This window comes from Sus scrofa, chromosome 8, assembly GCF_000003025.6.
Source record: "Sus scrofa isolate TJ Tabasco breed Duroc chromosome 8, Sscrofa11.1, whole genome shotgun sequence".
NCBI classification, from domain to species: domain Eukaryota; kingdom Metazoa; phylum Chordata; class Mammalia; order Artiodactyla; family Suidae; genus Sus; species Sus scrofa.
Genome location: NC_010450.4, coordinates 35,792,867 through 35,818,403, shown reverse-complemented (window position 1 = coordinate 35,818,403; position 25,537 = coordinate 35,792,867). Strand labels below are relative to the sequence as shown.

General features: G+C 37.4%; 1 long non-coding RNA gene and 1 pseudogene across 1 annotated transcript in view; one reads left to right on the top strand and one right to left on the bottom strand.

The window, feature by feature from the left end:
• Positions 1-4,257, bottom strand: part of LOC110262082 — a 41,315-nt gene extending 37,058 nt beyond the window's left edge. Inside the window, exons 1-2 of the long non-coding RNA XR_002346625.1 lie at positions 3,863-4,257; positions 1,268-1,377 (exon numbers count right to left, since the gene is read on the bottom strand). This is a non-coding gene — a long non-coding RNA (uncharacterized LOC110262082). The remainder of the gene's footprint in view (positions 1-1,267; positions 1,378-3,862) is intronic.
• Positions 3,181-5,073, top strand: LOC100623129 (annotated as a pseudogene).

The window sequence follows — 25,537 nt, the reverse complement described above, 5'->3', positions numbered from 1 at the left end:
TTATTACTTTTATTCCTCCACTTACAGGCTTATATTCTTGGGTAGTATAAATCTTTACCCACAACATTAATGAAACCCAAAAATGCTATGTTCATCTAAGCTCTTTTTCCTCTCTTAAGTTAAAAAAAAAAATAACTAGAGTATTCCTACTTAATTTAATCAGTTTAAGAGGACTAAATTTCTATAAATAATTTAAAAGCTTTTAAAATTATATAACTTAATTTTTATTTTTTTTCTGATTTAAACTGACAACTGAAACAACACAAAAAGTAATAATCCCAGAAAAATAATTTTTATATGTATTAAATAAGGATCTGTCCTAGTGTATAATTTTTACTTTCATACTTCTTGAATACTACAAAATAAATCTCTTCAAAGTAGTCAATGAGAATTTTTATAGCTGACATTTCTTTGCTACATAATTTGAGGGCTTAGGCTGGATGTCTGAGTGACAGTGACCAGGCTCCCTATATCTTCATCTAAAAGGTAACATTCTAATTAAAAATTACACGGTAGTAACAGGGCAACTTACTTTACTCAGTGTAACGAGTCCAATGTTAATCTCATTCAGACACACTAAAAGTAATGTTTAACAAAATATCTGAGCATGCTGTGGCCCAGTTATATTGATACATAAAATTAACCATCACACTTGGATTCACGAATATTGGAAAATAATTTCACTATGTAGGCAAGAGCATGGAAGGAGCAATATTGGTATATTGAGTTTAAGAACATCTGGAGAAGAAACATGTAATTGAACCAATAGGCAGTGACATGAAGTGTGAGGATCTTTGTCTCCTATGTTAATGCCCCCACAGAACATCCTCTATAGAAAAGACAAGATTGGGAATAACAAAACAAACTGAAAGTTACTAGAAGAGAAACTCCTTAAAGCAGTATAAAACGCAGGATGAGTTATATTAATACTAGAAACCAACACCTTTCATGTATACAAACAATGGGTAGAAGAGAGCAAAAGAAAACTCCAGTTAAAAAAGCAATGAGAAGGCAAAATATCGAGGGATAAAACCAAAAAGAAATGTGTACTGTTTTTAAAAGCAAAAGTTTAAAGAACTCATAAAGGACTCTGAATAATTGAACAAATTGGAAAATTACAGCACTGGGGAGGGGGGATTTTATGATTCATGTAATTATTAGCACCAATTCTTTAGTTTTCATTGAATTCCTATCTCTACCACGGCCTCATCATGAATGTACGGTTCTTCTCCACTCTTTTGACATTGTGACTGGCCTAGTGACTTACTTTGATGATGTATTTCTCTCCCCTTTATGAACTCGATGATAGAAACATAATCTGGCTGGACACCAGTTCAAGAATGAACTTTTTCTTCTTTTAGAGGGGCCAAAGACCTCCTAAAAAAAATAAGTCCCAAAGCAGCATAATACTATCAGAGTACTAATAATTACATCCAACCAGAAAGACATATTTCACAAAAATTATCAATGTGACTTTTGGCCCAAAACTGAGTAAGCTCAGTACATAAAACCCTACAATGTTTCAGAAAAGATTTTACAAGCAAAGCGGTGTCAATCTAGATCCCAACAACAAAAAGCTTGGCTCTGGGCCCCAAAATTTCAACTATCAGGAATTAGGCTGGAGTTTCCAGCAGCCACCAAGACACACACACACACATACACAGCTAATGTGTTCTTTAGAAATAGCCATGGACAATGACAGAAAGGGAAGATTCTTTCATAATTTGAAGCCAAGCGCCTTAAAAAATATGGATGTGGGAAACAATCTTAGGAATTAGAATTGAATGCCAAGCAAATAATACCCACTACCTGAGCCTGGGTACCTGGTAACATTTGCCTAGTGTTTCAAAATCAATATTGAGTAGTGACTGTTATGAGACTCTGTTCCTTTTTAAAATGAGAGTGTACATTATGTGTATTTTTTCCCTGTACATCATTTTATATAGGGTATGTGTACTACAGATTTTTTGTTGTTGTTTTTTAGTTCATAGGCGTAAGGACCAAGAGAAATTGCGTTCAACCCAACGTGAATCACAGTATCTTAGATTGCAAAGTTGATACCATGATTGTATGAGACATATAGTGATCTGGAATGGAGATGAGTTTGTTTTACATGCAGGAACATCATGAATAATTGAAACCAAGAAGGCAGACTATGATGTATTGAATATTTTGATGCAATATTCAATTTCGGCATTCATACCATGGCTTCAAAGTGGTCATAGTCTCCTTCCCCACCCTTTGACTTTTAGCTTGACTATGACTTGCTTTGGCCAATGTCATATATCTGGAAGTTACAGTATGCTCGTTCCAATGTTAGAAATTAAGCTATCTTACTTGTTTCTATGTTCTTCACAGCACTGCATGTCACTGCCCATGAATGGAACAGATCATGTTATATTGGTCTGTTTGGGCTTCTATGACAGAATGCCATAGGCTAGGTGGCTTATAAATAAAATACCATAGGTGGGAAATCTAAGATCAACCCATTAGCATATTCACTGCCTGATGAAAGCTCCCACCCTAGTTCATAGATGGCCATTTACTTGCTATGTCCTCACATGGTAGAAGGGATGATAGAGCTTTCTGGGCCTCTTTTATAAAGGCACTAATCTCATTATTGAGGGATCCACACTCACAGCCTAATCACCTCCTAATACCACCACCCAGGGGTTAGGATTTCAACATCTGAATTTTGGAGGGACAGAAACTTTCAGATTACAGCATGAGGTTAATACTGCTAACAAAGAACAAAAAAAGTTGCCCAAACAACTCAGTTGATTCCTATGAGAAAGAGTAATCACTGTTACTAGTGCCTTGTATATTCTCATATGTTTTCATGTTGCGGATCTGTATCTTTTTATTTCAGCTTTAAGAACTCCTTTCAGCCTTTTCTATAAGGCAAGTCTAGTGGTGATGAAATTCCCCAGCTTTTGTTTGTCTGGGAAAAGTCTTTATCTCTTCTTCATTTATAAAGGTCAACTTTATTGGAATAAGCATTCTTGGTTGGCAGATTTTTCTGTTTGTTTTTTTCAGCATGTTGAATATATCATCCTATTTTCTCCTGGCCTGAATGTTTTCTGCTAAAAAGTTGCTGATAGCATTATGTGGGTTCCTTTGTAAGTTATGTGTTTCTTTCTTTCTGCTGCTTTTAAGAATCAGATTTGATTCTCATAGTTGTACTACAAAGTGTCCTGGAAAAGGTCTCATTGGATGTGTTTGGAGACCTATGAGCATCAAGATACTGGATGTATAAAACTCTCCCCAAATTTGGGAGGTTATTAGCCATTACTTCTTTAAATGAGCTCAAGTCATGGGCATCACACATGTGAATTCAGCTCTTGCTCCCACTTCTCCTTCCTCATTATGGTGAAGTACAGTGAGTGTAGCTATAATGGCCAGGACCACATCTGTTTGGACAAGCTCAACCTCATGGAACTGGCTGGTAATAAAAGGCAGAACAAAGCAGACCTTTTCTGTGCCCTATGCAGCTGAAGGAACAGCCACATTGTCCATGGGTAGTGGCGATGGCAGCAGAGGTGGTGGTAGAAAAACGCCAAAGAAGCCTCCAAAAATCAACTTCCCTCTGTCTACCCTGGGCAATGTGATCACGGTTCTGTTAGGTATAAGGAGCGCTCACATCCCCTACCAGGGCCTTGAGCTGACCTAGCTGCTCAGCGTCTGTCTTGGGGGCAATGACAAGATCATTACAGTGGTCACACTGGGGCCAGAGTCTCGCTAGCTACACTGAGAACCTCTCCAACCTATACTTTGCCAATTGAGCCAAAAACATCACGAACAAGTCCTGAGACATGAGGACCCTAAGGACACACTGCTGAAATAAATACAAAAGATTACCCACCTGAAGTCTCATCCAGAGAAGAAGGAGATGCTGCAAAAGTGGCTTCCAACAGCATAAAAACCAATAGCACAAAAAACAGCAGCATAAAGAACAGTACATAAAAAGTAGCATGTCAACCCTGGTGCAGTACTATGAAGGGTAAATGATCAAAGCCTGGGAGGCCAAAGATGACATAACAACAATTAACAACAACAACAACCACCTGCCGCAGCTGCCTGAAGTCGGCTTTGGAGAAAAACATGGATAATTACCTTCAGGTGCAGAAGTAATGGCTCAAGGAAGAGAAGGCGACAATCCAGAATGGCTGCAGCCTGGTGAGCAAGGAGAGGCAGAAACTGTTGAGGATGAAGCAGGAGATGTTGGAAGTTCTATAGCAGGAGCAGCAGGACACAAATCTGCTTGCAGTCAAGTACAAAGCAAGAGAAAGTAAGCTACTCCTTTGGGACCGGAACTTCATGGATCACACCAAGAAGCAGCAGAAGATACTGAAACTGAAGGACGAAGAGCTGGCCAAGCAGAAATGTCATAAGCAGGAAATGCAGCAGGAAGTGATGATCTGAGATGAGGAGACCATGCAGTTCTGGCGCACCTACGCATCTCTGCAACAGGATGTGGAAGTAAAAACCAAGAAACTCAGGAGGCTCCATAACAAGCACCAGGCAGTGAAGGCAGAGATCCAGGATCAGCCTGAAGAGTATATCCACATGTAGCAGGACCTGGAGAAGGCACAGAATGAGGAGGCCTGCGAACTCAAGTTCAAGTATCTAACCGTGGAGAGCTTCATCTTCCCTGAAAGGAACAGGATCATAAACCAGCTTTTCCTAGACGGTGAGGAGAAGCAGTAGAAGGGCCAACAACGTGTGCCAGCTGGACTTAATAACAGCTAAAAGAAGCAGCAGCAGGTGTTTGCAGTGGACTACAAGAGGCCTATCAGTCAGTGTGCTTGGGTTGCCACAGCAACGGGGTCCCACCCTAGCCACGGGATAATGGTTTGGAGTTGGATATATCCCCTCCTGCTATGTTTATGATAGAATTCTCTCATGACTAAGAGCAAGACCCCCATGCACTATATATGGAGAGGCTCATGCAGTTAAACAGCTTCGTGGAAAGAACGTTCCGGTCTAAAGTCCAAAAATCCAGATCCTGGTGCCAGACGCCTTCTTGGCCTCCCCCTCCACTACTCTACAGACCATGACAGTGCTAGACCATAAATGATGATCTTCAGTCGGGCTGACAAATTCACCCATCCGCTGATGCACCGGCCAGACACTGAGCTCCATCTGTAGTGGTTTGCCGCCTTCGTCCCCAGTACTTCCCCGAACCTAAAGAAAACTCCAGAGCACCAATCCATGTAGAGGGTCTACGCAGGAAGCGCGGCGGGGGGGGGGGGGGGGGGCTCCTTTTGACCTCTGACCTCCGGAACCTGTCCATCCCTGAAAAAGTGGGGTTCAACACCAATGAATTTCACCTCCGTGGATATATCCACTGCGCAGCTTGTGCATGGTGTTTTTGTTCTCGTCTTCGCGCTGTTGTTTTACAAGTTTTCTTTGACCCCTGAGGTGAAGAAAATTGTTTTCCTTATTGTTGGCCTCCTTAAAGTCCGTGCTCTTCTTTCTCATTACAAAAGGAGAAAACACCTGCCTAAGACTGTAACAAGGGAGGCGGGGCCTCAGGTCTCCTGCGCACAAGGTGAGGGGCTGGGGCCGCTGGGCCTGCGAAAGAACTTGGCGGGGTTGCGCTATGGCGCCGCGAAACTGGCCACATCGGCCAGGCGGCCTGTGCCGGGGCGGTCAGGGCGAGCTGGCGTCAGAGCAGCAGTAGTGGCAGAGGGGGCGGCACCGATCCCCGCGCAAGCTGAAGGCGGGTGTGACGGCGCGCGTGATCCTCGGCTCCGCCCGAAGGGCTTCGCACAGGTGGGCCTCGCAACTTCTCGTTCAGGCACAGAGAGGTGGTGGTGCCTCGAGCTTTCCGAGGAGGAAGCGCAAACTTTTGGAGGGCCTGCTGCCAAAGGCGAAGCATGTCTTCGCTGTTTAAGTTATCAGGAACAGGCGCTTTCTTGCAGGCTGCACAGTGGTACTGGGCGTTCTCTTCGAGGACCTAAGGTCGGCGCGACTTTGGTCCCCTCGGCCTCTAAAAGGCCGGGCTCCGTGTTGTCCGAGGCCCTGGGCTCTTGCTCAGGATCCAGCCCACCTGGGCTAAAGTTTGGGTTTGCTCCTCGCAGGGCTTGGGGGAGGAGGGGCGCCTCCGCACCTGCGCTGCTGCCCAGGAGCCGGTTTCGGGGCTTGCGGGGGTGCCCGGGGCGGTGCGGCGGTGGGGGTTGTGTAGGGGAGGTGAAAAGGCAGGAGCAGCGTCCTTACCCGCGCCCCGTGCCATCTCTGCGCCCTGTCGAAGCACGCCTGTGCTCCCTGGTTGAAGTGGGCCAGGACCCATGCCACCGGGAGGAGGAAAACCATGTCCTTGCCTTCCTGGCGCCGCTGGAAGCCGGTGGCATGGTGGGTCAGCAACTTGCAGTGCCCTTCTATGTGGGTGGGCAGGGACAGGAAACGTAAAGAACACTCTTCTAGTTATAAAATAACTAGTGGGATGTGATGGGACAGCTTGGTGAGTTTAATATTGTGTATTTAAGGTTGCTAAGCGAGTAGATCTTACAAGTTCTCATCACAAGGAAAAAACTCAGCTATTTTGAATTCTTTATCAAGGATGTTTTAGAGATTGGTTACTGAGAGATTATTGAGGTGTCAGGTTTCCATGATTTTTTTTTTTGCTTCTTGAAGTTTTTTGCAGTTTCTTTCTTTCCATTGGAAGTAGCAGACACTTTCTTCAGTATTTACTGACTGACTTTAGGAAATAAATATCTTCCCACTGCTCTGCTAGGGATTCTGAGGCTTTCTCAGTCCTTTGGTGACTACACCTCGGTCACCCTTTTTGCTTCCACTTGGCAGAATACTTAAGCCAGTATGCCTTCTTTCCATCCTGCAACACACCAGGCAGGTTGCTGACAGCCTCCCTTTTACTTTCCCAGTGGTGCTGCTAAAGCTCAAATTTGTGGTTGATTTTTGGCCTGCTGATTTTCTGCAGTGCTCACTAACCATCTGCTAAAGCTTATTCTTGCCAACATCAGGAGTGTGCACAGGGAGCTGGCCAGTTCAGGGTGTATGGGGGTGAGTTACAAAGAGCACTAGGGGGTTCTCATGGGCCAGTTTGGGGAGATCCAGAAGTAAGGCTTCCCCAGTGGCTCCTGGCCAGGATTCTTCAATTAGCAGGATCCAGATTCACATTCCTTTAATGCCCTCTAGACTTCTTTCTGCCAGTCTCCCAGCATCTTCCCTCTCCCAAGTTGTGCATTTGACAACTCAGTACTTTGGATGGGGTGAAAAAGAAATGGGCTTCTTGGGCAGCATCTCACATGGCTGGGAACCTGAGTACTCACAAGCTTTCACTTCCCCTGTGTGAGGAATCATGAGTCAAGATGGCCCCTTTGGGCACTAATTTGTGCTGCCTTAAGGAAAGGATTATGCAGGTTAAGTCAAACTGTACCTCCTACTCTCTCTAGTGCATTGAAACTTGTATTTTTTTCCCCCTCTAACAGTATGCTGGGACTATTCTACTGGACTCCTGGATTCCACAAAGGTTCTGTTATCTGTGAGTCTACTCTGTTCTCCCAGGTCTTCCTAGACCATACTGAGGGGTGATAGCTGGGGTACGGGGTACTGCAGGATCCATAGCCAGGACCAAGGTATGTATGTCTGTTACCTGAAGCTTGGTGGTCAGTAATTTATGATGGTTGATGTGGTCTGGGTCCCAAGAAAACCAAAAAACCCAGCACATTTTGGATTTCCCTACTTGATCTGTGATAGATTGAACTTTATCTGAATTATAGGGTTGTGATAGTCATAATTACTGAAATTAATATTCCATTGAACCCTATCCTTAAGACAAAATATTAAGCTCAAAAATGTTATTTTTCTGTGCAATAAAACTATTAGTGATTATTTATAAATACAGCTAGATTATCTAAAATCAAAAATTAATAGTTTTTGTTTCCTATCTGTATAACCCGCATTGGTCACTTACAGACTTGAGTAAAAGTGGTAAATATATTTCTAGGCTCCCACTGCACTGATTCAATAGATCCATTAATATTCAGACAGTGGTTTATTACTTTTAATGAATTTTGATGGTGGAATGTCATGCTAGGTTTAATTCATGTATTGAAGATGGTATTATTTCACTCTCTTGAGAAATAGAAAAAAATAGATAATGTTAAAACTATACCATACATTTCCCAATTTGTTTCCTCTGACCAAACAATTAATGAACTGTTTAGGTGTATTCACTGCATGCATCATTACAAAGGTAGTATAAAATATTTAATTCATGAGTGGGAACAAGATCTGTCGCCTGGAATACAGTGATAGGCACTTTGGCCTTCAAAGCACTCTTAACAAAAGATGCAGAAAATCATAAGACCCCTGCACTAATCTTATGTGGAATGCAAATAACATATTTGAAAGGTTTTTCCGCTTCAGGACCAAATATTTTTGACCTAATGTTAAAACAGGACTTCAATACAAAGGTTGCAGTGAAGTTTCTTAAATAAGCACACAACAATAAATTTCATGGATTTTTGGATGAGCTTTAAACATTTGTATATAATTTTAGGATGTGACCTTAAATAAAAAGTATATTAATTCATCTCATTTCCACATTTGAGCACATGACACATACTCAATATATATCAACTATGTGATTTTAATTATTTTCCTTCTAGTTAATATGTTCTGATTATTTTTTTCCATTGTAGATTATAAACTATCCTGAGTTATACCATACATATGTATATCTATATGAAATTGTAGATATATTTATAATCCATTAAAAAGATATTACATTCCAGTGCCAAGAAAATTTATTTTTTCATTAATACACATATCAGAATATTTGCAGTGGTTACAACACTAAATAAATCTCAAACTATCTTAGACAAAATTAATTTTCTCCATACTATAACAGAAATTGCTAAAAAAACTTTTAGACTTACAGTGTTCTTTAACTGACAAAGAATAACATCTAACCTCCTCCCTCAGTATCCATCTTAGTTGCCCCAAATAACACTGTTCCTGCTTAATTCACCTATCTACTTCTGAGCTAATCATTATGGATACTTTGATTGGCCAGTTTGGGTTTCAGCTTCATCTCTGTAGGTCTAAGAGGTAAGTTCCCTATAAAGTGAGTGAGTGGCTTTTTCTGAAAAAAAGAAAAAAAAAAAAAAACGGTCTCCTTTATCTTTATGAGGAAAAAGGAAAATGAATCTTCATAGTTCATAATATTCAGAGTTTCCACAGCCTGACTCTCTAGCCTTACAAACTTCAGCCTACACCTTCAGGGATTTGGCCTCAAACTACATACATAACCTCCTATAGTCATGGGCGCTTTGATCTCTTTCACTCTACTTCTGTACTCAATAATAGTAGATGTGAAGAAGTCTACCCTGGGTTCCAAGGTTGGAAAGCCCCTGAATTTCTCTAGTACAGGAAGACCTGAACATTTCATTCACTTAGAAAACCCACGGACCCTTCATTACAGTCAAATTATAGCCCTGCCCTTTGGCTTACTTGCTTCTTCTTATCCCCTTATCTTTCTCCAGCTACATCTTTTAAAAACTTTTCATCCTAAGCTCTATTCTTCAGTAAAATAAGTTTGGTCTTTAAAAGTACTATAGTCTTTTATTATACCATTTGTCTTGACATCTGAATATGCTCTTTCCTCTGTTGGAATCCATTACCTCCAGTGTCTTCACTGGGCTAACATGGAGTCACTTGTATTCTTTTATTGTATTTACTCTTGGAAGTGCATTCCTCCAAAATAAAGCTGGCAGCCAATAGGTCAGCTTTTCCTGTTACACTCTAATTTGAACCTGTGCCTTATTTCTCCAACATTATATATGTACACTATAAAAAGAAAGTACATATTAGGACCAAGATGTTAAAATGTCTATGAAAATGACCACATGCCCAAATCCAAACTCTAGATATGCAAGTTTAGGACAAAGGTCTTCATGTTGTCATTACCAAACTTATACCATGAAGGCAGTTTCACACTCTGTAAGGTTAACTGTGGGGCCTCCCTATTTCTCATAGTCATGGTCAATGACATGTTTGCTTTAATTTATAAAATTGTGTGAATGGGTGGCTGTTTTTCTAATCATGACAAAATGAAATGTTTAGAGTCACACAAAAATAACGGAATCAAGATAGGTGAAAGGAGTAGTGGAGAGAGGTGCTTAAAGTAAAGTAAAAAGCCTGTTTGCTAATTAGTATTTCCTTGTTGCCTGCTCTAATCTCATCTTTGTGCTGACAGTGCTTCACACTTTATCTATGTCTCTGTGCTGTTTTTTTTTATATCCTCCACAATCCAGTGTAAGAGTCCTTCCTTCCCATGTGTCAAAGTTAATGACTAACTCAGTGTCCTCCTGATTTACAGATAAGCAAATATCTTGGTATTTCGGCCTCTCAGGAATTTATAAATGTTCCTTAAGTTATTGATGGAATCAGTTTTTCATTCTCACTTGCAAAATTATTAGGGTAGTAAATTGATTCCTCAGCTATGCTTAGAGACATTATGAACAAAAAAATAACAGTTTGGTCATGGTTGTTGCTCCACTGTCTTGCTCTGACCATCCATTGTTACTCAAGGAAAATTGTTTCATTATTGCTTGTGACTTTCATTTGTTCAGAGCTGGGGTGATTTATAATCAAATTTCAACCATAAGGCAACCCAACCCACGAGGGAGCCAAAGAACACCTCTGAGACCAAGGGTTGCTATTTCACTGTATCCCAGATAATGCAGCCCTTTGAGATATATCATAAATACAGATATAAATATTGAGGCCATGATATTTTAATGAGTCTTGGCTATATTGAAAGCATAAACTTTGCTTTCAATTCTGTTCATTTTATCCTACTCACATTGCCTAAGGTAATGATTTTCCTATAAGATTAAATAAGCAATGAACTGATAAACATTTCTAATTTCTGATGTATATTATTTTAATTGTGTAATTCCATGAGTTATGACAAACCTACTCATGTTACCATAATCACAGTCAAGATATATAACATTTTCTGTCTCTCCAAAAACTCCCTGTTTGCCTCTTTGCAGGCAACCCTTCCCTAATTTCTGATTCAGACAATATCTGCTGTGACTATAGATTAGTTTTGCCTCCTCTGGAATTTCATATATATGATGTATTAATTTGCTGAAGCATCTGTAAAAAACCACCACAAAGTTGGTAACTTAAAACAGCAGATCATGCTGAATTTATAGGGTTTTTTTTTTTGTGAAAACAGTTATCTTAAATAATACCAAAAAGAATGAATGTAGCAAAATAGACACAAGTTATGTACACTGAAAGTTACAAAATATTGATAAGAAAAAACCAATAAGACAGTGCTTCCTCTTTTCTTTGGGAATCCATCAGAGGGGTTCATCTGAAGGGGAGATATTTGAAGCATGAGAAGAGTCTACCTGCCATTGTGAGAGGAAGTGGAGATATATGGAAAACATGACCAGGAAGGTTTCTAGAGGCCCCTAGGTGGCCTCTAGGAGCAAAGACAGCCCTTTGCTGACACCCAGGAGAAAGTGGTTTCCCCAGTACTGCTAATGAAAGAAAATGAATCCTGCTAGGTGAATGATCTTGGGAGAAGATTCATCTCTGGAGCCTCCAGAAAGGAGCATAGCACTACTGGGTGTTATAAGCAAAAGCTGAGGGAATCGGTATATAAAACATCCATAATATAAGAGATAGCAGTCAGAAGTTATGCAGTATATTTATTATCATCTTGAGCATTTTGCCAGCTTTTCTTCCATGGAAAAGCCGATGCTTATATTTCAGGTGCTAGAGGAAATAGGCATAACAGATTTTGGCTGTTATGTGCATTTCCTCCTGTTCTGCTTTTTCTCACACAATTGATTTGTTCCAAATTTATGCCAATAATGGACACTGTTCAGATGAAAAATAGTGCTTGACTACATAAGCAAAAAGTTAAAATGAAATAGCAAAAGGAAAGATAGCTAAACAAAATTATATATCCAGAGTGATTTATTTACATTTTACAGGTTTTTTTTCAAATTGCCTATAATTTAAATCATAGATCTTTTATAGAAAAAAGGTTTTACGTATTTTATTTCTGTAAGATTTAAAAGAAGATAAGATATGTGGCTAACCCAAAATCTCAGAGAGTACTATAACGTCTAGTAGAACCTAAGACCTCTTATTTCTCTAAAAGTAAAATATCTGTCCCAAATTTTAACAAAAATATATAAGGTATATTTCCATACATTTTGTTTTGCTAAAATGAATTGTATTTATATTCAGTAATTAATCCAAAAGACTTATTTTAAATAATATATTAAAAAACCTAAATATTAACATAATCATTTTGAAAGTCTACTATTTGCAAAATTATACCCACTAATTTCTCAACATGCTGTATGATTCTTTCATCTGCCTGCTTATTGAACATAGTATTTGACTATAGTTATAGAATGCAATATAAAAATTACTGCAATAGTTAGTCATGAGACTACTTTGGAATCCAGGAATAGTTGTTACAATAATCACAGTCCAGAGCACTTTAAAATAAAAATATTCTAAACCTTCACATTTAATCTAAAATTGAATTTATATGGTTAAAGAGTGTACCTAAGAAGTTTCTTTCTTGAAGTTATCTTTAATTTCTAAAGATTTCCCCCTCATATGACAGGAGGTATCTACTCAGAGACTTCTGTAAACCATTATCTACACCATTGTCAGGTTTTATAATTGAAGTGCTCTAAACTGTTGTCACTGTACTGCATTTGACAGTGTCAGCATGATGGGAGTGACAAGGGCTAGTGTACACTTTGTGTCTACCGATGAAATTCCTATGTGTTGCCAATGTAGAGTAACCTTCTGCTTAAGCATATTTGGGTGGGGGGAATGGACAAAAATATGAAAAGCAAATAAGATAAGGAGAATGGAATAGAAGGTGAAAAAAGAAATCAGAATAAAAACTCTTCAGATGAACTAGGACAGGAAAAATGAAGCAAATAATTTATGAACTTCAAAGTCTAATTGCTGCCATAAGACTGCATAGGTTCCATTAGTCTAATGTAGATTACGAACAAATGGAAAGTATTGGTTTGAGCAGACATACACAGTGTCAGTATTTCTGATATGAAAACATTACCTTAAAGAAGAGGCCTTTAAAATATACCTTTAGAGATGGTTTAAATGATGCACTCAAGAATAGCACTAGGTTCTAGATGAACTTTTGTGTTAAACATACCAAGAGGTGTTTTGCAAAGGCAGTCCAAGTTTCATATAAAACTCTTTGTATCATGAATATTTTATAATTTGATAAACTTATGTTACATTTAACATGGCTGATAGAGGAAGGATGAGCATGAGAAGGATTTTATATAGTTATAAGAAAAGCTAGTAGGGTTTCTGCTTATTTCACAAATGTTCTAGGGAAATTCTTTATAAATTATTTCATTATTTCTCTTGAAATACAATTTTATCTGAAATACTCAAAATTTTTCTCTGAAATAGTACTAACCTTGTATTTTCCTAAAATATTAAAGTTATTATTTCAATATTCTAAGAATTTGGGAAGCTAATATAATAACATATTTTTAGGACATGGAATCCAAAAATGAAGATAGAGTTTAAAATTAACTGCAGATTTTAATGTTGGTATTAAAAATGGCTCCAAATTTTTCAGTGCAAGTCTTACCAAGAGAATAGTCAACTAACGAATCTAGTCTAGTATTACACAAGAAGTTTCCATTCTTTTGCTATTATCATATTTTGGGGGCCAGCATAGTGTCATAAATGGTCTGTGGGACTTGGATCTCAATCAGTGTCCCATTTCTGCCATTTATCGACTCTGTGAGTCAATAGTGCCTTAGTCAAGTTACTTATATGTTTGGTAAATCTGTCTCCTCAAATGCAAATGGTTAATAAGACTGGGTTATGTGGAGGCTTAAATACTTGAAGGAGATGGTATGTGAAAGTGTATCTATTTCCCTTCTCTTTTACTTTATTCAGTGGGGTAAAGAGCCTTTGTAAATTTGAGAAAGGATGCAGCCTTTTATTACTTTTATGGCCACACCTGTGTCACATGGAAGTTCCCAGGCCAGACATTGAATCCAAGCAGCTGTGGTAACCCTGGATCCTTAAACCCACTGCATCAGGCCAGGGATTGAACCCTTGCCTCCACAGTGACCCCAGCCACTGCAGTTGGATTCTTAACCCACTACACCACAGCAGAAACTCTAGGGTGTCCCTTTTTAATTTATGTGGTCCTTAACACAATCATTATAATTATATGCCTTGAGAAATCAAGGGAAATATTAGGAATGCCAAGAAGTCAAAGTATTCACTTAATAAATAAATGAAAATGACCCCCCTCCCCAACATTAGAAGACTTGAATCATAAGGGTTTACCTGGAGAACTTGTAACATATAAATGTTCTGGACCTTTTCAAGCCTGCAAACTGAGTATGAGAGCAGCAAAGGACCAGAAACGGCTAATTGAGCAAACTGCCAAACTCTCAAACTCTGAAGCAGGTGGCCCATGGGAAAAAATATAAAAAAAGAGGATCTAAGACTTTATATATGTGTGTATATATATATATATATGGAAAAAAACTTGTTTAGTTATGTTGATTCTCTTTCTCCTGTCTGCTGATAATGGTGCTTAAATTTAACATTTTCTTTGGAGTGAAGGTTCTAAAATATTTATATTCAAACTAATGGTTTCACGGAGCTTCTAAAATTTTATAAAACAACTCCCAAACTACTTAATAAAAACCAACAATAAATCAGGCAAATATCTGAATATTTATAAAGGTTATGAAACAGTTCTTTTTAAAAATTTTTTTTATTAAAAAAAATTAAAGGGTTGATTTACAATATTGTGCCAATTTCTGCTATACAGCAAAGTGATCCAGTCATGCATGTATATATACATTCCCTTTCTTGTATTATCTTCCATCATGGTTCATCCCAAGAGACTGGATATAGTTCCCTGTTCTATACAGTAGGATTTCATTGCTTATCCATTCTAAATGTAATAGTTTGTATCTATTAATTCCAAACTTCCCGCCCATCCCACTCTCTTCCCCCACCCCCTTGGCAACCACAAATCTGTTCTCCATGTCTGTGACTTTGTTTCTGTTTTGTAGATAGGTTCATTTGTGCCATAATTTAGATTCCACATATAAGTGATATAATATGGTACTTGTCTTTCTCTTTCTCTTTCTGACTTCACATTTTGAGAATCTCTAGTTGCATCCATGTTGGTGCAAATGACTTTATTTTGTTCTTTTGTAAGGCAGAGTAGTATTCCATTGTGTATATATACCACATCATCTAAATCCATTCATCTGTTGATATCCATTTAGGTTGTTTCCATGTATTGGCTGTTGTGAATAGTGTTGCTATGATCATTCGGGTGCATATATCTTTTTGAATGATAGTTTTGTCCAGATATGGGCCCAGGAGTAGGATTGCTGGATCATATGGTAGATCTACATTTAGTTTTCTAAAGAACCTCCATACTGTTTTACAGAGTTGTACCAATTTATATTTCCACCACCAGTGAGGAGGGTACCCTTTTCTCCATACCCTCTCCAGCATATGTTATTTGTAGACTTAATAATGATGGTTATTCTGACCAATGTGAGATGGTACCTCATTGTAGTTTTGATTTACATTTCTTTAACAGTTAGTGATGTTGAGCCTTTTTTCATGTGCCTACTGGCCATCTGTATGTCTTCCTTGGAGTAATGTCTGTTTAGGCCTTCTGCTCATTTTTCACCTGGGATGTTTGTATTTTTGTTGTTGAGTTGTTTGTACATTTTGGTGATTAAGCCCTTGTCGGTTCATTGTTTGCAACTATTTTCTCCCATTCCATAGGTTGTCTTTTCATATTTTTTTTATGGTTTCCTTTGCTGTGCAAAATTTTGTCATTTTAATTAGGTCCCATTGATTTATTTTTGTTTTTTATTTCTATTTCCTTGGGAGACTGACCTAAGAAACATTTGTACTATTGATGTTAGAGAGTGTTTTGTCTATGTTCTCTTCTAGGAGATTCATGGTGTCATGTCTTATGTGTAAGTCTTTAGGCCAGTGAGTTTATTTTTGTGCATGGTGTGAGGGTGTGTTCTAGTTTCACTGATTTATATGCAGCCATCCAGTTTTCCCAGCACAATTTTCTAAAGAGACTGTCTTTTTCCTGTTATATAGTCTTGCCTCCTTTGTCAAAGATGATTTGACCATAGGAGTCTGGGTTTATTTATGGGCTCCCTAGTCTGTTCCATTGATCTGTTTTTGTACCAGTACCACACTGGTTTTTTTATTTGGAAAATGAAAAAAATTTGCAGCTTTATTGAGGTTTAATTGATGTGCAAAAATTCTGCACATTTTTATTGAAGTACAGTTGATTTACAATATTGTGTTTCAGGTATACAGTAAAGTTATACATATATATTTTTCAGGTTATTTTGTTATAAGTTATTATAAGATATTGTATGTAGTTTCCTGTGCTATATAGTAAATTCTTGTTGCTTGTCTGTGCCATATATAGTAGTGTGTATATGTCAATCCCATACTCCTAATTTACCCCTCTTCTGGCTCTCTTTCCCATTTGGGAACCATAAGTCTGCTTTCTGAGTCTGTGAGTCTATTTCTCTTTTGCAAATAGATTGATTTGTGTTTTTTTTTAGATTCCACATAGAAGTGATATTGTATGATATTTGTCTTTCTCTAACTTCATTTAGTATGATAATCTCTAGGTTCACTTATGTTGCTTAAAATGGTAAAGTTTCATTCTTTTTTATGAAACAGAATAGAGAGCCTAGAAATAATCCTATACATGAATAATCAAGTAATTTATAACAAAGGAAAAAAGAATATGCAATGGCAAAAATACAGTCTTTCTAAGGAGTTCCCTTGTGGCTTAACAATTAAGGATCTGGCATCATCACTACTATGGCCCAGGTTTTATCCCTGGCCTGGGATCTTCTGCATGCTGTAGGCACAGCCAAAAAAAAAAGAAAAAAAGAAAAAGGGCAGTCTTTCCAATAATGGGCAAATTGGACAGTTATACATAACAGATATAGTCTTTGACTTCATGGATTATTTATAAATGCTATTAATTTCCAAATATTAAAAATTTCTCAGGTATCTTTCCTTACGAATTTCTAGTTTAACTCTGATATAGTTAGAGATTATACTTTGTATGATTTTAATTCTTTTAGGTCTGTTAAAGTTTGTTATATGGCCTATGAAGTTACATATTCTGGAGAATGTTTGATATGTGCATAAAACAATTTGTAATCTACTGTTTGGGGTAATTTTTCTATAAATGCCAATTAGGTCAAGTTGTCTGATAGTGCTGTTCAGTTCTGACATATATGTGTTTTGATTTGCTAATTGCTCATTCTACTCATTACTGAGAGAGAAGTGTTGTACTCTCCAGAAATATTTGTGGATTTTTCCATTTTTCCTTTCATTTCTATCTGTTTTTGCTTAATGTATTTTGGAACTTTGTCATGAGGTGCATATACATTTAGAATTTCTGTATATTCTTGGAGAATAGACTATTTAATTACTATGTCATGTCCCTTTTACCCCCGGTAATTTGTCTTGTTCTGAAGTCTCCTTGATAACAATATACACATGCTTGCTTAATTTTCGTTGATGTTTACTTGCTATTTCATCAGTTCTTTTACTTATGAACTATATAAATGTAGCATTATATTTAAAATGGGTTTGTTGTAGAATCTGTTTAGCTGGGTCTTATTTTCTGTTATGCAATTTGACAATTTCTCTCTTTTTCTTTTTTCTTTTTTTTTTAATTACTCAATGAATTTTGTTAGAGGTGTACAACAATCATCACAACCAAATTTTATAGCATTTCCACATTGTCTTGATTACTGTAGCTTTGTTATGTTGTCTGAAGTCTGGGAGAGTTATGCTTCCTGGTTACTTCCTCCCTCATCCCCCACTGCTCCAACTCCACAGTATTGCTTTCACAATTCTGGTTTTTTATGATTCCATATGAATTTTTTTTATTTATGTTTTTTATTCAGTGCATTTTCAACTCCTTTGTAAGAAGGTAGTTGTTAAAAATCCAAAAGGAAAATATGAGAATGTGAGAATGAATTTTTTTTTTTAATTTCCCACTGTACAGCAAGGGGATCAAGTTATCCTTACATGTATACATTACAATTACATTTTTTTCCCCACCCTTTGTTCTGTCGAAACATGAGTATCTAGACAAAGTTCTCAATGCTACTCAGTAGGATCTCCTTGTAAATCTATTCTAAATTGTGTCTGATAAACCCAAGCTCCATATGAATTTTTTGATTCTTCTAGTTCTGTGAAAAATGTCATGGATAATTTTATAGGGATTATATTTAATCTTTACAATTTTGGGGGTAGTATGGTTATTTTAACAATATTAATTCTTCCAATCCAGGAGCATGGGCTATGTTTCCATTTCTTTTAATCCACTTTAATCTCCTTGCCAAATTCCTTATAGTGCTCAGTGTATCAGTCTTTCATTTCCTTGGTCAGGTTTATTCCTAGGTATTTATTTTGGTGCAATTTTTAAAAGTTTTTTTTATACATAATTTTTATTTTTTTCCATTTTAGCTGGTTTACATACTCCTTTTCTAATATTTCATTGTTAGTATACAGAAATGCAACTGATTTCTGAATTTTAATCTTGCATCCTGCTACTTTTCTAAATTCATTGATCAAGTAGTATTTGTTTGGAGTCCTTAAGGTTTTCTATATATAGTATCATGCGATCTTCATGTAGTGACAGTTGTACTTCTCTTCCAATTTGGGTACCGTTTATTTCTTTTGTTTGTCTGATTGTCATTGCTAGGACTTCCAAAACTATGACCAGGACTTCCAAAACTTCCAAAACTATGTTGAATAAAAGTGGTGTCTTTTATTTGTGTCTTGTTCCAGATTTTAGTGGGAAGGCTTTCAGCTTTTCTCTGTTAAGTATTATCTTGGCTGTGAGTTTGTTGTAAATGGCTTTTATTATGTTAAGACAGGTTCCCTTTATACCCATTTTGTTGAGAGTGTTTATCATGAATGAATGTTGAATTTTGTCAAAAGCTATTCCTGCATCTGTTTAGATGATCATGTGGTTTTTGACTTTTGTTAATGTTGTTTGATTTGCGTATGTTGAACTATCTTTGTGAACTTGGAATGAATGCCATTTGGTTGTTGTGTATGATCTTTTTTTATGTGTTGTTGGATTCAGTTGGCTAAAATTTTGTTGATAATTTTTGCATCTATATTCACAAAGATATTGCCCTATATTTTCCTTCATTGGTAATATCTTTGTCTGATTTTGGTATTAGGGTGATGGTGGCTTCATAAAATGTCTTTGGATGTTCCTTCTTCAATCTTTTGGAAAAGTTTAAGAACAGACTTGTGATTACCAAGGGGGCGAGGGAGGGAGTGGGATCAACTGGGAGTTTTGGATTTGTAGATGAAAACTATTATATTTAGATGGACAAGCAATGAGGTCTTGCTGTATAACATAGGGCACCGTATCCAATCACTTGTAATAGATCATGATAGAAGAAAATATGAGAAAAAGAATGTGTATATATGTATGACTGTATCACTTTGCTCTATAGCAGAAACTGACAGAACATTGTAAATCAACTCTACTTTAAAAACTTCTTTTAAAAAAGAGTGGGTATGAGTTCTTTGTATGTTTGATAAAATTTGCCTGTGAAGCCACCTCGTCCCGGACTGTTGTTTGTAGAGAGTTTTTTTTTTTTTGTTATTATTACATATTCAATTTCATTTCTAATGATTGGTCAGTTCAAATGATTTGCTTCTTCTTGATTCTGTTTTTTGATGGGCTGTATGTTTCTAGAAATTTGACAATTTTTTCTAGGTTGTAAAATTTGTTGGCGTATAATTGTTCATAGTATTCTCTTATTTTTTTGTATTCTGCATTATCAGTTGAGATTCCTCCTTTTTCATTTCTTATTTTGTATATTTATGTTTTCTCTCTCTTCTTCTTAGTGAGTCTGGCCAGAGGTTTGTCAATTTTGCTTACACTTTCAAAGAATCAGCTCTTAGTATTATTGGTTTTTTCCTCTTTTTAATCTCTTTATTATTTACTCTCTGATCTTTATGATTTCCTTCCTTCTGACTCTAGGTTTTTTCTGTTCTTCCCTTTCTAATTCTCTTAAGGTGGTAAGTTAGGTTGTTGATTTGAGATTTTTCTTTTTTTTTTTTTTTGAGGAAAGGCTGTATTGCTATTAACTTTCCTCTAAGAACTGTCTTTGTGACATTCCATAGATTTCGTGTGGTTGTGTTTTCATTGTCCTTTGTCTCAAGATATTTTTAAATTTCCTTTTGATTCCCTCATTGACCCATTGGCTTTTTAGCAGCATGTTGTTTAGTCTCCATATGGTTGTTTTTTTCTCATTTCTTTTCCTGTGGTTGATTTCTAGTTTCATGCCATTGTGGTCAGAGAAGATGCTTGAAATAATTTCCCTACTCTTAAATTTGTTAAAGTTACTTTTGTGTCCCAGTATATGGTCAGTCCTAGAGAATGTTCCATGAGCACTTGAAAATGATATATATTCTGTGGGTTTTTTTTTTTTTTTTTGGACGTAATGTCCTGAAAATATTAGTTAAGTCTATTGTGTTATTTAGTGTTTCCATTGCCTTACTGATTTTCTGTTCAGAAGATCTGTCTGTTGACATGAGTGAGGTGTTAAAATTTTCTACTGTTACTGTATTCCCATTAATTGATCCTTTCATGTCGGTTAGTATTATTGTAGGTATCTGGGTACTCCTCTATTAGGGGCCTGTATAATGACACGTGTAATATCCTCTTCTTGAATTGATCTTTTTATCATTAGTGTCCTTCCTTATCTTTCTTTATGACCTTTGTTTTAAAGTGTATTTTGTCTTTTATGAATATTGTGACTGCTGTTTTCTTTCATTTCCATTTGCATGAAATATCATTTTCCATCCCCTCACTTTTAGTTTATGTGTCCTATATACTAAGGTGGGTCTCTTGTAGACAACATCATAGGTTCCTTTTTTTTTTTTAATCCAGTCTGCCACACTGTGTCTTTTAATTGGAACATTCAGTCCATTGACATTTAAGGTAATTGTTGATGAGTATGTATTTATTGTCATTTTAAACTTCATTTTCCAGTTGATTCTATGTTTCTCCTTTGTTCCTTTATTTTTTTCCTTTTTTTGGTTGGATGGTTTCCTTTTATCTTATGCTTGTTTCCTCTAATTTTTAGTTTTTGTGAAGGTATTGTTTGATTTTGATTTGTGGTTTGCCTTATTTTTTTAAGTATGTTAACCCCTTCCTATATCTGCTTGCTTTAGGCTGACAGTCATATAGGCTCAAACACATTCTAAAAAAAAAAAATCTGGATTTCCTTTTTTTCCTTCCCCATATTTTATGATCTTGATGTCCTTTTTTTTATATCTTCATGTTTATCCTTTTGCTGTTGCTTGTGTTTATCATTGCTTTCACAAGAGTTTTTGTTTTGTTTTGTTTTGTTTTTTGTTTTTTGCTTTTTTTTGCTCTGTATCTGGCTTTATTGATTACTTTCCAATTGGGATTTCGTCCATCCCATATCTTATTTATTCTTTCCTAAATAGAGGAGACCTTTCAATATTTCTTTTAGAATGGTTTAGTGTTTCCATATACTTTTGGTTATTGTTTGTCTGAGATATTTATTTCTCCTTCTATTTTAAATGATAGTCTTGTCAGATAGAGTAATCTAAGTTGCAGATTTTTCTTTTCTAGACCTTTGAACATATTTTGCCACTCTCTTCTGTCCTGTAGTGTTTCTGTAGAGAAATCAGCCACTAGCCTTATCGGGCTCCCCTTATAATTAACTCTTACTTTTTTTCCCTTGCTGTCTTTAGAATCCTTTTCTTATCTTTAACTTTTGCCATTTTATATTAAACCATGTCTTGGCGTAGGTCTGCTTGGGTTTAACTCGTTTGGGGCCCTCTGCTTCTAGTATCTAGATACCTGTTTCCTTCTTTAAATTTGGAAAGTATTCAGCCATAATCTCTTCAAATATATCTTCAGTCCCCTTTATTTTTCTTCTCCTTCTGGAATCCCTATTATGCACAGATTGGCCTGCTTTATATTACCTCATAGACGTCTTATTTTGCTTTCATTTGCTTTTCTTCTCTCCTGATTGCTCCATTTCCATAATTCTATCTTCCAGTTATTCATTCCTCTGCATTATTCACTCTGCTTTCAATGACTTTAACTTAGATTTTGTCTGTACAAATGAAATTTTCTAATGTTTTCTCTCCTACTTATAGTTTCTAGTTCCTTTTTACAGTAATCTGCATTATTGTTTATATCCATTCATAATTGCTTCATTATTTTCATTACTTTCTTTTTGAATTCATTGTCTGTTAGACTACAGAGGTCTGTTTCATTGTTTGCTCCTACAGGGGAATTCTCCTGTTCTTTTAACTGGGAATAGCCCTGTGCTTATTCATTTTGCTTATATTTTTCTTACTCTATGAGTTTAGCAAATAGAGCTACCCACTATAGTCTTCAAAGGCTATTTGTATGGGTAGCTTCTGGGGACTTCTGTTTTTTTGCAGTGAGGGCTGCTTGTGGCTTGGATGCTTTCTCTTTCTTAAGTGTGTGCAGGCCACTATTACTTTGATAGGGGATGTGAAGGTATATGGCCTGCATGTGCTTCCAGGGATGTGGGAGGAGCAGTGGGTGGTGCCTGAAGTCAGCACTTATCCACCTGGCCTGTGGCACTGTTGTGGACTCATGGGAAAGTGGGAGGGTGGGGTGGCAGGCTGCTCCTGGTTGCAGAGCCCTTGGCAGTGGTGACCCTCAGGGAGGTGGCGGTGGTGCCCAGAGCCTTTGGCAGCAGCGGTGGTGGAGTGTATGCATTCCCAGGGAGATGGAGGAATCAATCAGCCCTTGGTTGCAGGGCCTTCTGCTTTAGTGATCCTTGAGGTGACTGTGGCTCCAGGCAGTGCCTGTTCAAGGGACCCTTAGCTGTGTCCACCTCAGGAGTTCGACATGGTTACAGTGGTTTGCACCTATCCCTAGAGCCTACACAAGAGACACCCAAGAGCCTGGAGAAGTTCCTGTGGTGTCCCTTGTATTCTCTTCTAGCCCCTCCTGAATCATGGCACCTTGCTTCTCCTGGGGAACCCAGGCCTCCTCCTCTGCTCCCTGGGCTGTGATACACTGCTCCCTGGGCCCCAAGGCTATTTGCACACAGGAAAACCTAGTCCTCTCCCTGGAACTGACCTTTGAAACCAAAGTCTCAGAACCCAGCCCCTACCAAAGTGTCTCAGGCTGTGGAGCCAGGGGCACTGGTACCGATGGCTTTTGTGGCTCTCTGCTTTGACCTCAGACCAGCTACTTCACTTTTCTCCAAGGCTTTGAGGCTCTCCCTTCTTCCTTCTTGGCTAATGTCTGTCAGTTTCCCTGCAGATTCATTTCATTTTTCATAGCTTCCTCTCAGGAGTGCTGGTCCCATCCTGATTTCTTTCTTTTTTCTTATCTGTCTCTTTTTTTCCCCTTTTGTTCTACCCAGTTACATGAAGGGTTTCTTGCCCTTTTTGGAAGTCTGATGTCTTTTGCCAGCATTCAGTAGACGTACTTTGTTAATCATTCTACTTTTAGATTTTTTTTTTAATGTGTTTGTGGAAGAAGGTGAATGTCATGTCCTACTCCTCTGCCATCTTGATCCTGCCTGAAATAGTTTGAATACAAGTTAATATTTGAGGAGCAGTGGTCTAGACTAGAGAGTGACTTTGCCAAGAAGCAAATTTATAACCTGTATCTGAGAGAATAATATATTGCCAAAAAACCAACCTTCAAATAGTTCCCTTGTGGTACAGCAGGGTAAGGATATGGCATTTTTTTCACTACAGCAACTTGAGTTGCTGCTATGATGTGGATTTGATACCTGGCCTGGGAACTTCAACATTCTCTGGGCATGGCCCATAAAATAATGACCCTCAAATTTCAGGAACAAGTCTTCTGATGAATGATAAAAAACTCAGGAATCCACTAATTTATACACTCATGCACTTTTACAAATGTTTTCATGGTAGTACATAGCAAATGAGATTGTTAGCATGTTAAATTTAGAAGAGACATTATGGATGATAGGGTTCTCAGCTCACTGACTACCCAGAACAAGAGGAAAAATTTTGTGGCCTCACCAGAAAGGTTTAATTTGATTCCTTAGAGCATATTTTCTGATACCAGATGGAAAAAAAATAGCCTAAATAAGTCTGTTTGAAAACTTTTGACCACAGAGTTCCTGTTGTGGCTCAGTGGTTAACGAATCTGACTAGGAACCATGAAGTTGCAGGTTCGATCCCTGGCCTTGCTCAGTGGGTTAAGCATCCAGCGTTGCTGTGAGCTGTGGTGTAGGTTGCAGATGTGGCTTGGATCTGGCATTTCTGTGGCTCTGGTGAAGGCCAGTGGCTTCAACTCTGATTAGACCCCTAGCCTGGGAACCTCCATGTGCCATGGATGCGGCCCTAGAAAAAGACAAAAAAAAAAAAGAAAGAAAACTTTAGACCACAAAGAACAGTTTTAGTATTTGTTTTTCATCATAAAAAGAGTTTAGAGTAAAATATATGGTTAAAAACTTTGACATTTAATTTCCATTTTAAGAACCTTAAAGACATTGCAACTTTTATTTGGGGCATAATACAACCTTGAAAAATATAAGAAAAGACTATTCTTCAACTGATTGTGAATTCTGTGACTGTCTCATTGGTGATCAAATTTGGGGGGTCAGATAGTCTACTTTTTAAATTAACATTTAATGATAAGGAACTCAGATTAAAAACTGGTAGTACCTTTGCCATTTCCATAAAACAAGTTCCATATTTAAGTAATTATTTTAAATCCCCTCTTTATATAAAACAAATATGTAAAATAGGTAAAAGAATCCAGCTTTTGGTTGTGTGACCCAGAGTTAAGGAACAGAAACAAGTGCCAACCTGTTTACCCTTCTCTGCTAGAGGGATGAAAATAGTTTGAAATCTACCAAATGTAGATACATTAAACACAAATATACTACATTCTTGGTATTTGAGGACATTAGAAACAACTGCTTTAGTATTAAGCAAAGACTACAGAATTCTGGGATGCATGTGCGTTCACGTGCTCATCATGTGTGTTTGTAATGTGATTTATTCATTAGTAATTTTTTGTAGAACCCCTGAGGCCCTAATATAGGATTGTTTCACTTAGCTAATGAATAAATCTGCACACCATTCTACATTTCAGTACGGGTTTGTTTATTTCACTTACTCATTCTATATCTAGTACCCTAGGTTCAAAGTAAAAAGTAATAGTTAATAGTCTGTTTTCCTGAGAATCACCTAGAAAAGAAAGATAGCTCTTCTTGCAAGAAATGAAAATGAAACTGAAAGCAAAGCTTCTTAACCAGAATATAGAAGGTTTTGATAAATCTGGTTGTGACTCAGCTTTATATGCTCTATGTAGAAATACAGAGAAGTTCTTTTCTTAAAATGTTCCAGGTTGCACATAGTTCTTCATAGCTTAAAAGGGAATAATCTATGAGTATTAAAA